The sequence below is a fragment of the Atractosteus spatula genome, assembly GCF_055471065.1.
Source record: "Atractosteus spatula isolate fAtrSpa1 chromosome 10 unlocalized genomic scaffold, fAtrSpa1.hap1 SUPER_10_unloc_11, whole genome shotgun sequence".
Lineage (NCBI taxonomy): Eukaryota > Metazoa > Chordata > Actinopteri > Semionotiformes > Lepisosteidae > Atractosteus > Atractosteus spatula.
In genome coordinates this window covers 381812-397386 of record NW_028296614.1, presented here as the reverse complement: position 1 = coordinate 397386, position 15575 = coordinate 381812, and the positions used below count along the sequence as shown (strand labels likewise).

General features: G+C 40.8%; 3 non-coding genes across 3 annotated transcripts; 2 read left to right on the top strand and 1 right to left on the bottom strand.

Annotated features, from left to right (window-relative positions):
- Positions 1–11326: 11326 nt before the first annotated feature.
- trnal-caa (transfer RNA leucine (anticodon CAA)) lies at positions 11327–11439 on the top strand. The gene is made up of 2 exons: positions 11327–11364; positions 11394–11439. It is a non-coding gene; the product is annotated as a tRNA-Leu (tRNA).
- Positions 11440–14447: 3008 nt separating this feature from the next.
- Positions 14448–14520, top strand: trnaa-cgc (transfer RNA alanine (anticodon CGC)). The gene has a single exon. It is a non-coding gene; the product is annotated as a tRNA-Ala (tRNA).
- A 758-nt stretch (positions 14521–15278) lies between these two features.
- trnap-agg (transfer RNA proline (anticodon AGG)) lies at positions 15279–15350 on the bottom strand. Its single transcript has one exon. It is a non-coding gene; the product is annotated as a tRNA-Pro (tRNA).
- Positions 15351–15575: the final 225 nt, after the last annotated feature.

Genomic DNA, 15575 nt, shown 5'->3' with positions numbered 1-15575 from the left:
TACAAGAGATAGCTGTATGAAACCGTGGGTTTGTAATAAACAGAAGTGGAGAGTCTGGGGTAGTTGATGGAGAAGTTGATGTCCAGAAACGGAAGAGTAGTGGAAGATATGTTAACCATATATTTGAGGGACAGGTGGAAGTTGGTGAAATGGTGCAGGAAGCACTTAAGCTGATCGTTGGAGCATGTGGCGGCACTGACGCAGTCATCAATATATCGCTTGAAGAGGTCAGGGACATAGCCAGTGTAGCAAGCTAAGAAACGTTCTTCTACCCAGCCAACAAAGATATTGGCATAGCTGGGTCCCATTCTGGTGCCCATGGCAACTCCACTCACCTGTTGGTAAAAAAGATTATTGAAGGAGAATGCATTCAGTGTGAGAACCAGTGTTTCTGGTTGTTGTCCTTTAATTGATCTGCCACCAAAACATTAATCCTAAACAGTCAAACAAGTCCATGTGATGAAAACCTTTATGCTCTTTAATGTTTTTTTATGGATTGTGCATCTGCACTAATTTCCCCCCCTCCTACTCATCAGCTTTTGGATGAGAGATTCTGACCACTGTATAAGATCAGAAGCAATAGAAGAAACGGGCTTCTTTTCTGCTTATTAAACACACTCCTAATGCAAACAACACATTACAAGTACAACGCAAAGGTTGCACCAAATGGGATCAAGCAATTTAAAACATATGTTCAGGGTACAGGAAAGTTGTTATAGAGATGAATGGTATTCATGAAACAAATAATGTTGCAAAAAACTTTGCCAAAAGTCACAACCCATTTAACATTCATCAGACAGGTTGAATCAGTTGGATATCTCTTAGGTTTAAAATGCACTCAACGGCTGTATAATGCAAGCTCAAGAGTCAAAAGAACAATAGTGAACTACAGTTCTTACAATAATAAACAGCCATTTGATCTTGTGAATGATCTATCATACACCCTTGAAATGATGTTACAGATTTGGAAGTTTGCACAGCTTGTAGTCTTTCTAACTCCATGAGACACACAGACAGGGAGAGAAGCTGGGGGTCAGAGCGCAGGGTCAGCCACTGTGCTCTTGTGCCAAACAGGTCATACAAAGACCGCCATTCCTTATATCTTTCCCTGAACCTGTGCGTCACTACCTCACCTTCCAGAAGCAAAATATCGAGCTTCCACACACCCTTCTCCACAGTAACAGCTGTTGGAATAGAAATTGTAAATGACAGTAGACAATGGTCAGAGAAAAAAAAAAACAGGGGTTAGGCCTGCGGTCATGCAAGTAAAATCAAGTACCAAAACAAAATGCGTGAGCCTTGGGTCCCATTAGACTTGTGGCATGTGAAACCTGCCCTCCCCTGACTATGAAGTTTGAAGCCATCTTTCAGTTTAAAATCTTTACATAATGTTTGCAATAATATTGATGATTTATCAAATTGGACCTGTCTCTCGCCCGTTATTCTGCCTTCTCTTTCTAAAAGAGAATTAAAATCCCATCCCAATAAATATACTCAGTTCCTGAATTAGGACATATCTGTCATGTGAGCAACTCAGACAATATATATTTAAGCGTTTAAATTAGACATTCATGAAACCCAGATATACCACCAGTGCTCTCCCTGGTTTCATTACAAGGTGCTGTCGTACCTCTACCATCTTATTTTTAATTAGAACAGCTATACCATCAGATTTATTTTCTTTGGACCCACACCAGGTTGATCGGCCCAATGTCCACAGTTCTTCCATATCCTTATAGCAGTTTTTAAAGGGTAACCCACACTCCTGTAACAACACAATATCAGCAGTTACCTTCCTCACAAATGATAATATAGTCCTTGCCCTTAACTTGGAGCGAATGCTTCTCACATTTATGGACACAATATTAAGAGCCATACTTAAAGTAGGACCAGGGGAGACTAAAAGATCTGGCTACAATCATTCAAGTGTATAGACACCTACTATACAGGCCTCCCCCCCCCACTTTTGCTTTAATTGTCTCCTCCTCCACCACCCCCACAATCCATAGGATATTTCTCCACCTGCCATCCTTGAGTCTCTGGTTCTGAAGCTTGGTCAGTAAGATCACATATATTGGAGACATCTAAACCCATGGGAGAACCTACCTGAGGACTTGGAAAATGATCTTCCCTCACTCTGCTCGGAGTTAAATCATTTTCTAAATCCAATGTCTCTTTTAGACTGCACCCACTGTTCTGTACATTTCATTTGAGCACTTTCAGTCTCCACAGGTGGCAGGCTATTGGAAGAGATGCTACCAATCAAATCAGATTCCACCTCACTTTTTGCAACATTATCATTCTCTTCTACCTCAGCCTCATCTCCTTCACTCCATTCTGAACCCTCGCTCTCTTTTTCACCACTTTCTTCAACGTCAACCACATCCAGTTCCTGATCCAGAACCACTGCTCCAGCCCTAAATACCTCTTCAAACTCTTCCTGTTTTTGCATCGGTCTTACCAGTTTTGTTCTATTTGCAAAGGAATTTGGACAGTCTTTAAACACATGACCTTCACACTCACAGAGATTACATTTCCTCACGCTTGTACATTCAGTATATGCATGTCCAGTTTCCTTGCACTTACCACACACCACCTTTGTACAGGCATCCACAAAGTGACCCAGCTCCCCACATCTCCTGCACGGTTTTGGCTGCCCTTGGTAGAACACAAGGCCTCTATTTTCACATAATCCAATCAAAGAAGGAATGTGTTTAAATCCACCATAACCATTTTTTGTCTTCATGCAATGAAACAGGTACTCTCCATGAACAGTTCCAGATGCCATCATCATCCAAGACTTTCTGAAGCTCACCTTTCACTAAACAATACTTAGACAACCATGTCACAACATCTTCCTTCATCACCATCTCATTAAACATGCGAACAATCACAGTCCTATTAATCAATAATAATTGCTTACACTTATATAGCGCTTTTCTGGACACTCCACTCAAAGCACTTTACAGGTAATAGGGACTCCCCTCCACCACCACCAATGTGCAGCATCCACCTGGATGATGCGACAGCAGCAATAGTGCGCCAGAACGCTCACCACACATCAGCTCTCAGTGGGGAGGAGAGCAGAGTAATGTAGCCAATTCATAGAGGGGGATTATTAGGAGGCCATCATTGGTAAGGGCCAATGGGAAATTTGGTCAGGATGCCGGGGTTACACCCCTACTCTTTTCGAGAAACGCCCTGGGATTTTTAATGACCCCAGAGAGTCAGGACCTCGGTTTTACGTCTCATCCGAAGGACGGCGCCTGTTTACAGTATAGTGTCCCCGTCACTATACTGGGGCATTAGGACCCACACAGACCACAGGGTGAGCGCCCCCTGCTGGCACCACTAACACCTCTTCCAGCAGCAACCTTGGTTTTTCCCAGGAGGTCTCCCCTCCAGGTACTGACCAGGCTCACACCACATTAGAAAGATCCATCAGCTTCTGCCATTCAAACATTCTAATTAGGCCCACATCTTTTTTTCTCCTCTATTTTCATCCAAAATTCTTCCAGTAACTTCGCCGATTGAAACTAATGTCAAAACCAATTCCCTTCAGAAAAGTGATTAAGCATTTGACATCTAATGCCTTAATCCTTTCTGTAACACCTTCCTTAAAAAGTCCAACCGTGAAATATCACCCGAGTGAGCCGAACCCTCACCACCCTTATTCACCAAACGTGCGCAAAAGTAACGGCGCATGCCGAATCTACAGGCCGCCATGGCCGTTACAAATGTGTCAAAAGCAAACTAAACCTAAACCGAAACCTCTTCTGTGCACCAAACTCCCCAAAACCCTATTCCCTTAATCTTACACTTATACAAAAACTCCACTCTCGACTTCTGGGTTTAACCCTTTACATCGCCAACGCTGGTTAGAGATTCAGTGTGTCCCAGGCTCAGCGGTTATATAGGACAGGACTCGGTGAGCTGCAGGGGAAACTCGTTGTTCTGCGCTCCCCGTGCAGAATGCGCGTCTCCACCCTCCAGACTCGTCACACCGCCTTCATACTCTACAGCGGGAAAAAAAACTCCCTTTACTGTCTTCATACAGTACATCCCTCTTAAATCCCAGAAACACAGAAACTCCGGGGCGTTTCTGTGAGTCAGTACCGGGTTTCTCTGTTCGAGGTTACAAGCAGAAACAATAAAAGCGCTGAAAGCAGGAAGTTATTTCTGCTCGTAGGCATAAACGTACAAATAAATTTTCTGATTCCTAAAACCTAATAAAATCCATGTACAGTGCCTTGCGAAAGTATTCGGCCCCCTTGAACTTTTCAACCTTTTGCCACATTTCAGGCTTCAAACATAAAGATATAAATTTTTTATTTTATGTGAAGAATCACCAACAAGTGGGACACAATTGTGAAGTGGAACGAAATCTATTGGATTTTTGAAACTTTTTTAACTAATAAAAAAATGAAAAGCGGGGCGTGCAAAATTATTCGGCCCCTTTACTTTCAGTGCAGCAAACTCACTCCAGAAGTTCAGCGAGGATCTCTGAATGATCCAATGTTGTCCTAAATGACTGATGGTGATAAATAGAATCCACCTGTGTGTAATCAAGTCTCTGTATAAATGCACCTGCTCTGTGATAGTCTCAAGGTTCTGTTGAAAGCGCAGAGAGCATCATGAAGACCAAGGAACACACCAGGCAGGTCCGTAATACTGTTGTGGAGAAGTTTAAAGCCGGATTTGGATACAAAAAGATTTCCCAAGCTTCAAACATCCCAAGGAGCACTGTGCAAGCGACCATCTTGAAATGGAAGGAGTATCAGACCACTGCAAATCTACCAAGACCTGGCCGTCCCTCTAAACTTTCAGCTCAGACAAGGAGAAGACTGATCAGAGATGCAGCCAAGAGGCCCATGATCACTCTGGATGAACTGCAGAGAACTACAGCTGAGGTGGGAGAGTCTGTCCATAGGACAACAATCAGTCTTACACTGCACAAATCTGGCCTTTATGGAAGAGTGGCAAGAAGAAAGCCATTTCTCAAAGATATCCATAAAAAGTCTCGTCTAAAGTTTGCCACAAGCCACCTGGGAGACACCCCAAACATGTGGAAGAAGGTGCTCTGGTCAGATGAAACCAAAATCGAACTTTTTGGCCACAATGCAAAACGATATGTTTGGCGTAAAAGCAACACAGCTCATCACCCTCAACACACCATCCCCACTGTCAAACATGGTGGTGGCAGCATCATGGTTTGGGCCTGCTTTTCTTCAGCAGGGACAGGGAAGATGGTTACAATTGAGGGGAAGATGGATGCAGCCAAATACAGGACCATTCTGGATGAAAACCTGTTGGAGTCTGCAAAAGACCTGAGACTGGGACGGAGATTTATCTTCCAACAAGACAATGATCCCAAACATACAGCAAAATCTACAAAGGAATGGTTCACAAATAAACGTATCCAGGTGTTTGAATGGCCAAGTCAAAGTCCAGACCTGAATCCAATCGAGAATCTGTGGAAAGAGCTGAAAACTGCTGTTCACAAACGCTCTCCATCCAACCTCACTGAGCTCGAGCTGTTTTGCAAGGAAGAATGGGCAAGAATTTCAGTCTCTCGATGTGCAAAACTGATAGAGACATACCCCAAGCAACTTGCAGCTGTAATCGCAGCAAAAGGTGGCTCTACAAAGTATTAACGCAAGGGGGCCGAATAATTTTGCACGCCCCACTTTTCATTTTTTTATTAGTTAAAAAAGTTTCAAAAATCCAATAGATTTCGTTCCACTTCACAATTGTGTCCCACTTGTTGGTGATTCTTCACATAAAATAAAAAATTTATATCTTTATGTTTGAAGCCTGAAATGTGGCAAAAGGTTGAAAAGTTCAAGGGGGCCGAATACTTTCGCAAGGCACTGTAAGTCTCCTTTTCGTCCCCAATGCATATAACTGAATATAAATCAGTCAAGTTCAGCTACTTTTCTGATGTATATGAATACACTAGTTCTGGTGCAGCTGTTACAACAAAGATACTGAAGAACTTTTTTTTCATACGAGCTCTTGCCGTTTTTTAAATTGAATATTTTTTTCATTTCGGTAAATCACACGAAACACCAGCAACACTCATCGTAAGCATCTGACCAATCACATTCCTGAATTTTAAAACCATTTAGTATTTATTTTTAACTTGTTTTATTTATTTTTTAATTTTACACACCTGTTTTAAGTATTCTTGCCATTTTTAGCATATTGTAAGTGGATTTTTTTCAAACATTTTATTTTTTAAATCATATCAACCCATTGTAACTTCCCATTGATAATTCCTGAGCTTTATAACTGTGTATTATTTATTTTTACCTTGTTTTATTTTTTATTATTTTACAGAGCTTTTTAATATATTGTGAGCATTTTAGTGTCATTTTCAAATAGGACTATCAATGCTCTTGACTTTTAAACCTGTATTTATTCTGACATTATTCTCTCCACCTGCAGATGAGGGAGGTATTTGATTTTAAATTTGTTGATTTTGGGGGATAATGTACATTCATTTCCTTGTATGTATCACCAGTGGGAAACTTTTTTTGGATGAATTGCATTTTTGGATGAATTGCAATCTTTACTTCAAGGCCTTCAGACTGATATAGAAATGACGGGAGATTTAAATGACACATTTGATAAATCAGACAGGAACAGCATAACATCTAAAATGGCAGAACCCTCTAAAGTACTGAAAAATTTCCGGCACATTCATAATAAATAAAATGTATTGAATTTGAAGCATAAAATTTGCTTTTTTTCCCACCTCACCTCACCTAATGCTATTGCATTAACGAGGCTGAAGTTGGCTTCTTATTCGCCAGCTTCTTCGCGTTTTTCGTTCCATCTTAAATGCTGCTGTTGTGATGTCATGCCGCCTTTCGCCTGTAGATGGCTCTCTACAGTCATTTTTAAAAATACTTATCCGGATGTATTACTGTACATATCCTCAGTAAAGGGGAATATGTAAGTAGAGACTGTCCAAATTGCATTTTTGTATGAAACACATTTCAGAAACACAACTCACAATAATACAATCTGGCATGTTATACAACGAGTAAATAAGACAAAGGCAAAACATAAGTTCACTGGCACTTTCTGCATATTTTCCACGACCTTGCCTTCTGGTCATAAAAAGTCTCAAACTCTTGGATTTTGCAAGAAATTTTAATATAGCAGTTTTAAATGGGATATTTAGAACATGGCATATGAGAATATATGGTTAACTGAGGATGAGCAGAGGGTGATCACACTTTCTGCTTATTGCTGTGAACCTACCTCCTGGTTATAAAAATGTCTAAAAATTCTGACACAGATGAGTGAGAGACAATGGAAAAGACTATCAAAATCCTGAACTTCAGGACATTGTACTGTACCGTTTTTTAAATACGACCCTCTGAACATGGCATGAGAGAATACATTGTCAAATGGTAAATGCAATGTTTGTTATATTGCTAGGGCCCTCCCTCCTGATTTTAAAATTGTCTCATATTTCTGACATCAAGGTGTGAGACACAATATAACAGACTGTCACAATCCTGAACTTCAGGACATTTTACTGTACCATTTTAAAAATATGACCCTCTGAACATGGCATGGGAGAAAATGGCATGTGAGAATGCATTGGGAAAAGGTGAATGCAATTTCTGCTGATTACAAAATCGTCTCACAATTCTGACACTGAGGTGTGAGACACAATGTAACAGGCACTCATAATCGTGAAGTACAAGAGATTTTACTGTTACGTTTTTTTTAATAATGACCCTCTGAACACAGCATGTGGGGATTTATAGTCAACAAAATAGCACACATTCTGCCAAATTGCTTTGTCCCTCCTTCCTCGTTACCAAAACATCTTAGTATATCGACACTAAGGTAAATATCGGAGTCAACCGATACTGATCAGGGTCTGCTGCTGCTGAGCCCGCAGCCTTCACCATAAGGTCCAATTCCCCAAGCCTGCTGACCATATATGTCTATCCCTTCTCGTCAAAACTCGTATTTTCACAGGGTACCCTTCAGAAATCGCAGTATAGAATGAAAAAAAAAACCTCCAATAGATCTCGGCCGCTGTTGGTGATTTTCCTTTAAAAACAAATGAATGTCTTGAAATTTTACGGAGTGTATCACTTTCACCGAGACCGAGAAGTCTCCACGACCGGTCTTGTACCGCAATGAAATACAGAGCCCGTAGGGGGCAGTAGGCTTGCAAATATAGCTCACTGTGTATATAATGAAGAAGCAGAGATTAGTTCCTCGTCTGCATGTTGCAGAGCCTTACGCTACTCGTACCAGCAGCTGGGGTTTGATCCCTGCACGGGCGATTAGTTGAAAGACCATTTAGCCGGCTGGCTTTTATGTTTCACACTAAATTGAGATCTCGAAACCAAAATAGTTAGAAATATGGAACACAACCGTTGTTCCCCAAGAAGGAAAGCTGTTTTGTACTGACGTCACTCCTTTTGATTTAACCCAGATTGTGAAGACAACTCCGCCCTATCAAAGAAAAATGTTACTCAAAAGTTGGAAAGCACACTCTTAACCCATCTTATATCTGATTCCCGCGATCCGTTCAAAGCTGCTTAGTGTTTCGCAAGCAAATCATTTCAGGGAAGAAACTCAGTTTAGTGAACTACTTTTGTATTTTCACTCATTGAATTTGATATTTGTACTCTCTTTGCATTCTCAGCAATAATAATTCAAAATTACAGTTCGGATTTATTGGAAAACTTCACAAGCATTGTTAGGTTAGGACTTTAAAATTGTATTTTAATATCTTGGTATATTTACCTTCATTTTAATATAGATATAACCATAAATGTTGTTAAGCATATTGTACTTATGTCGTACTTTTTAAACATTTTAGCTGAGGACGCACAGCGACTATTATACCTTGTGATACATGCAAGACATCTGTAAACAAAGATGTAATTACAATAAAATTGGCAATTAACAGAAAACCACAATTTGTGTAATATTATTCCTCGATATCGATGATCAGTTGAAGGATTTGAAGAAACTATCAAAGAAACAGCAGCAATAGCAGATGATTGGTTTTGAACCCATCTTTACACCTCAATAATCCATTTGTCCTCAAAAAAAGAAAAGACAGGCATGTTTCGAGTCTCATAATTATCCTCCTCTCGATCCAAAAGAAACATATACCTTTGATTGCTTCTGTAGTATTTTGGATTTTCTTACAAAGATCTCACGAAGTATTGCCAGGATCTATATTTAGCGTTCGGTAGCGATAACACTGCTGATATTGATTGAGTAAAAATCTATGATGTATTGACAGCTTTATCCGAAGCGAGAAGTCCTTGAACGCCGCTTATGAAGTGTTGGGATCCATACCAAGAAATGCCTTTTGTTTTCTCACCCAAAATACTGCTATTGCATTACACATTACATGAACATTACCAGTTTTGGTAGCTTCTGGGTGCGATTTTCCAAAACTGAAACTAATTACAAAATTATTTAAGATGAACCATGTCCAAAAATTGTAAATCAGGATTAATATAATATCAAATGAAATTACTACAGAAGAAAATGTTTAACTGAAATATGAATAAGACTATGCAAGCCTACAAAATAGAACAATTCAATATTTATAACTTATTTTTTTTATATTTTGAGAAATGGGCTCACAAACTGGAAGACACTAACGTTTCTCTTTGTTAGAGTATGTGAATAACAGTTTAACCCCAAATGTCTGTAATTGTGATTTTGTTAAAATTCCAAAAAAGCATCTATCAATACTAAGAAATTATTAAGAAAGGAAGAAATTGTATTTCATAACCTGTAAGACATGAAGACATTTACAGGTTATATCCTTTGCTTTGTCTTTTAACGCAAGCGTTAAAAACCAGCAGTACTGATGATTTTCATGGACTGATGCACACTTGTTCTGTACAACTCCAGTGATAAAACCTTGTCTGTAAAAATTGTAGAATGTAAAAGGGCGAAACAACGCTCCAACCACAGGAATGGTATCATAAAGGATCATTTTCTTATTTAATACATCCTTTTGAGATGCCTTGTCAACGCACACAGACGTTAGAGCTGAACAAATATTTTGTACACAAGACGGCAGTGCGATATTAGTTTTCCTGTCTTCTTGATGGATTCAGAGGTCCTTGCTCACCACATAACTTTACAGCTAAGGAACAGTAGCTTGGAAAATACCCAACTCAACAAGTGAGCATGTTGGTTGCTCTTGCTCTGAATGCAAGGAGCTGTTTTTTTTTCGCATTAATCATTATTAACCAGAAACAGCTGCACAACTGGTCGCATTTGTGATTATGTCACTTCTCTGCTTCAGCAAGGTCAATAAAAAACTCTGAAAGTAGTAGAGAAAAACTGAATTAAAATCATATTAGCAATTCTGAGCGATATCTGCATACAGGCAATCCAATAAGAACATTGAAATCTTTGAATATCATCTCTCTATATATTGCGCTGCTTTTTACTTGGAGTAAAACTATTGGATTGGAGGAATGCTAACCGCTGGGTTAAAATGTATTGTTGTTATTTGGAGAAATCAATGAACTCGTGATTTTATATGTTTTAAAAGACGGTCATGCACACAGAAAAAAGACAGTGCTGATTATTTTTCTGGAGACGGAGCACTGATGACCTATCCGAGCCAATTGATAAAGCCCACCCAGTGGATACTCTAGCAGAACGTGGAAGAATGTTCACCATTGTAACCAAGGCAACCACAGGAACAACATCAAGAAGCACAATCAATTCCCCATTTAAATCTTTCGTGTAAGGTATGCTATGTGAAAGTATGAAGTAAATCCTCTGATCTCTTTTGAACATGGACAAGGTATTTCTGATGGAGCGCTATGAGCAAAGATTTAATAAACTACTCCTGCCGATAATTCAGCTTGAAGAAGTAAAAGCCTCACAAACAAAAGCAGCTCGCTACCACAGCCAATATTAAATGTACTTGGTGGCACATTACCATGTGCACTGGCTCAAAAGTGATCTCAGCAGATGTTATTCCCTACGTAAAGCTGAAAGCGCTGATGAGCATTTCCATTGAGAAAAAATAAATCTGCCTTGATGTTAAACATAGAGAGCCTGTCTTTTAGACGTTCTCCCTCTAAACACCTTGTGCAGCCTCCCGACAGACTAACAAAAAGCGCATTTTCACCAACTCAATTTATAATACGCCCCTCAAAACTCACAACCAAATAACAATCCATCCGTATATTTGAATTCCAAGATCCATTCAAGGCAACTTGGCTCTTCGCAAGCAAATAATTTCAGGGAAGAATCTCAGTTTAGTCAACTACTGGTGCATTCAGCACACACCTTGCTTTTGCTTGTCAGGGTGGCCGAGTGGTCTAAGGCGCCAGACTCAAGGATGTGTGTCTTTTCAGCTGGCTTGGGTGTTCTGGTCTCCAAATGGAGGCGTGGGTTCAAACCCCACTCCTGACTGCTTCTGTTTTTACCTCTCTTGAATTGTTCCAGTGCTAGCTGACAGTGAATGACTGAAATATAAAAGCAGCAGAAGAAAGCAAGCAACTCAGTGCAATTTGTGAGTATTCTGCACTGTTAAAATGCACAGGTTTTCATACTTTTTGGAATTTGTAGCTCAAGAAGTGACTCCTGTTTCATTTTCTATTCACCAACTCGATTTGCATTCCGCCCCTCACACCTCACAACAGAATAACAAACGGCTTCATGTGCCACACCATTCCCCTGTAGATTCGGTTTGCACTATGAATTAGGCGACCCCAAATGAAATATTTTAGTGTTGGCTCAAATGTGAGGAATTTCATGAACCCTCAAAAAGGAACGCTTTCAGAGAATGCCAGCAATTCAAAGCGTGTAGGCAGCAATTCTGCAATTTATTTTATCGGGGCTGGTGCTTTCCGAGTCGATGGCTCCGCATTAGAAATGAGAAGTGCTGAACTCTAAACATGTTCTTGCCATTACTGCTACTCCTGCTCCTACTCCTTCGTCCTCGAAAAAAGAAAAGACAGGCATGTTTTGAGTCTCAAAATGATCTTCTGGATCCACAAGAAACATGTAAATTTGATTGATTCCGCAGTATTTTGGATGTACTGTACTTATAACTTCCATCGAAGAGAGATTTCATCAGTTGCATGAAATTGAAACTTTCGACTTTTTGTCTGGTATTGAAAATATGTTAAAAAAAAACATAAACAATTTTCTAATGAACAACTCATGAAGTATTGCCAGGATCTATATTTAGCGTTTGGTAGTGATAACACTGCTGATATTGACTGAGTAGAAATCTATGTTGTATTGACAGCTTTATCTGAAGCAAGAAATCCTAGAACGCCATCTATGAAGTTTTAGGATTCATACCAAAAGATGCCTTTTGTTTCCCACCCCAACTGCTGCTATTGCATTACACATTATGTGAACATTACCAGTTTTGGTAGCTTTGGGGCATGATTTTCCTAAACTGAAACTTATTACAAAATTATTTAAGATGAACCATGTCCAAAAATTGTAAATCAGGACTAATTTTAATATCAAATGAAATTACTACAGAAGAAAAGGTTTGATTTATATAACTTATTTTTTTTATTTTTTGAAATGGGCTCACACATTCAGATTCGTTCTCAGTGGTTCTTGCTCACCAAATAACTTAAAAGCTGAAGAAGAATGCTACGAAAAATACTAATCAAAATACAAAATAATAATCATTATTAACCAGAAACAGCAAAAAAACTGGTCACATTTGTGATTATGTCGCTTCTCTGCTTCAGCAAGGTCAATAAAGGACTCTCTGAAAGTAGTAAAACACTAAAGAACTGCAAAACTGAATTCAGAATCATATTAGGAATTCTGAGTGATGCCTGCTTACATGCAATCCAATACGGATGTTGTCTTTAAATAAGAATTCTCTATGTTTCCCTGCCTTTTCCCTGGAGTGAAACTATTGGATTGAAGGAATTCTTATCACAGGTTTACAAGGTGTCGTTGATATTTGGAGAAATCTATGAACTCGTGATTTTTATATACTTTAAATAACGGCCATACGCACAGAATAAAATGACAGTACTGATGATTTTTTCCTGAGACGAAGCACAGATTATCTTTCCAACACAGCTGATAAAGGCAAGCCAATAGATACTCTAGCAGAACATAAAAAAACAGAATCAATTCCCCACTTAGATCTGACATCTGAGGTATGCAATCAGGACTCTGTATTAGCTACTATTGATCCATGCAGGACACAGCACAATTTGAGCCACCACTTAGACCTGGTGCCCTCTTGTCTTGGATGAGATTGGCACAGCGATTGATTACTGGGGATCATCTTCTTCATCCCTGAACTACCTCACTCACACCGAGATCCCTGGCTGTAGTCCCCTTTACCTAAAGTGGGGTCTCCCTCACTGTCATCCACACTGTATCCAGAAGGTGCCGCATCAGAGAGGAGTCTCCCTGTGAACAGAAGAGCAGGTCAGTAATCTCGCTGTCATTCTGACACATACTGGCTTGTCAGAGACTATTTCTCTTCCAGGTAGTGTTTATTTCTAATGACAAAGGCTAATGCAGGCTGGTACAGAGTGTACTACCAAGTCTTATTTATGATAACTCACCTGACACTGTGTCTGGGCTCTGGGGCACAGTTACAGCATCATCATAGTACTCTGGAGCCTCTTCTTTCACAGAAGTCATCAGCTCTCCTGAAGCACACAGAGACAGTTTTACTGTTACACATCAGATATAAAATACAGGGGATCAGGCAACCTGATTATATAATACATTTCAAACCCATTCCATTTTTTTAAATTGAGATGGTGACTGACAACAGTGCAGCCTGTATCAGAACAGAGAAGGCAATGCTTTGTATCCTTGTGAAATATTTGAAGAGGAGCTGGACACTGGCAGCAGAATAAACAGACTCAGTGTGATGTGGTCTGCAGTACATAGAGGAGAGAGACTCAGAGTTTCTGGGATTGGTACAAGGTTTCTCTTTGGGACTGGACTGAAATAACCCACCTGACAAGGCATCTGGACTCTGAGGTATAGTTACAGCATCGTCATAGTACTCTGGGGCCTCTTCTTTCACAGAGGACATCAGCTCTCCTAAAGCACACAGAGCAGAGCTTCACTGTCACTGTCACACATCAGAACACTGATTCACTCGGCGTCAACATGACAGAACAGCAATCACTTGAAAACAATGTTCCACACTCCGTAAGCAAGAACTTCAGTGTTTGCAGTCACCCGATATGCCGATAGTCAAAGGAGCGCAAAACACGAAGCGTCAAAAGACAAGATGAGTTGATGGAAAGAGGGTTGAATTGATGAGCACAAAAGTTCAGCTCGTACAATAGGCAACGAAGGTCCCAGCGTCGTCATCGCACTTGAAAGGACTGCCTTGCAGACCAAGGGCAGTGGGCGGTGCCTGGCAAGAGGGGCAGAGGCGTTAAGACATGATGCCGAGAAGCATGAAGCGCGGGGGATTAGCTCAAATGGTAGAGCGCTCGCTTCGCATGCGAGAGATAGCGGGATCGATTCCCGCATCCTCCAGGTCTGAGTTTGGAGCTCTGGGAGCCCGGTGCTCTAATTTAGCCTCTGCGACTTCTGATAGGTGCTCCTCCGTTGTGGAGAGAATGTCCTTCAGTTGTCAAGCGTTGAAGGGCCACACCTCCTTCCCAACCTCAGTCTGCACTGAGTGCGTCTCCAGCATTTTCTCGTCCAGTTTGTCAGCTTAGCAAGTGAGAAGTATATCCGAGTGAAAACAGTGCTGATAATACTCTCACAAATTGTTAGAAGACGTGCTTTTGATCATCGATTGCTTAACAATCACATTTGTTCGACTTGAGCCATCAAGCTCGTAGTTTTCCTTCAAATCTTGAAAGCTCTCAGTGAGAACATCATAGGCTGCAGGACGCCCCGTAACTTGAGTACTTCAACAGAAAGAAGAGCAGACAGCTCCACAAATATGCGAGGCGCAGAGAGCGCAAGGCGAGCCGCACACGTTTCGGTGGCTGAGAGAGGGCAGTTTTTGCTTTTGCATTTCCCAAGTAAGGACGCATGACAACAAGCGATCGCGGTGCTCATCTACGACATAGTGGTGATGAGTTTTCAGTACGTGTTCTTTTGAACGAGCAATGAGGTTGCCGCCTTGGAGAGCTGACTGCACGCTCTCATTGTGCCACGTGATGAGAATTCGCCAGGCTCGTTCAGTCATTAGTCACATTCCATCGTTTGCCATAAGCAGACGCTGCGAAGTGATGTGGATATCAGTTCCCAGTCTTGTGGAAGAGGAGGAAAAGAGCACACGAGGGCTCGTCCGGGAGTTGAACCCGGGACCTCTCGCACCCTAAGCGAGAATCATACCACTAGACCAACGAGCCACGGCAACATTGGCTATTTCAATCTGTCAGTGAGCTTGAGGATGGGGGAGAGGCGTCATTCGCTCGTCCAGTCAGACCTTCATCAATAAGTCAAGAAAGCCGCAATTACACGGTTGCCTTGCAGACGAAGGGCAGTGAACTTTGCCTGGTAAGAGGGGAACAAGTGGCACTAGGTGACGCCGAGGCATAAGCCCCAGCAAGCGGGTTTGGCTTGTATGGTACAGC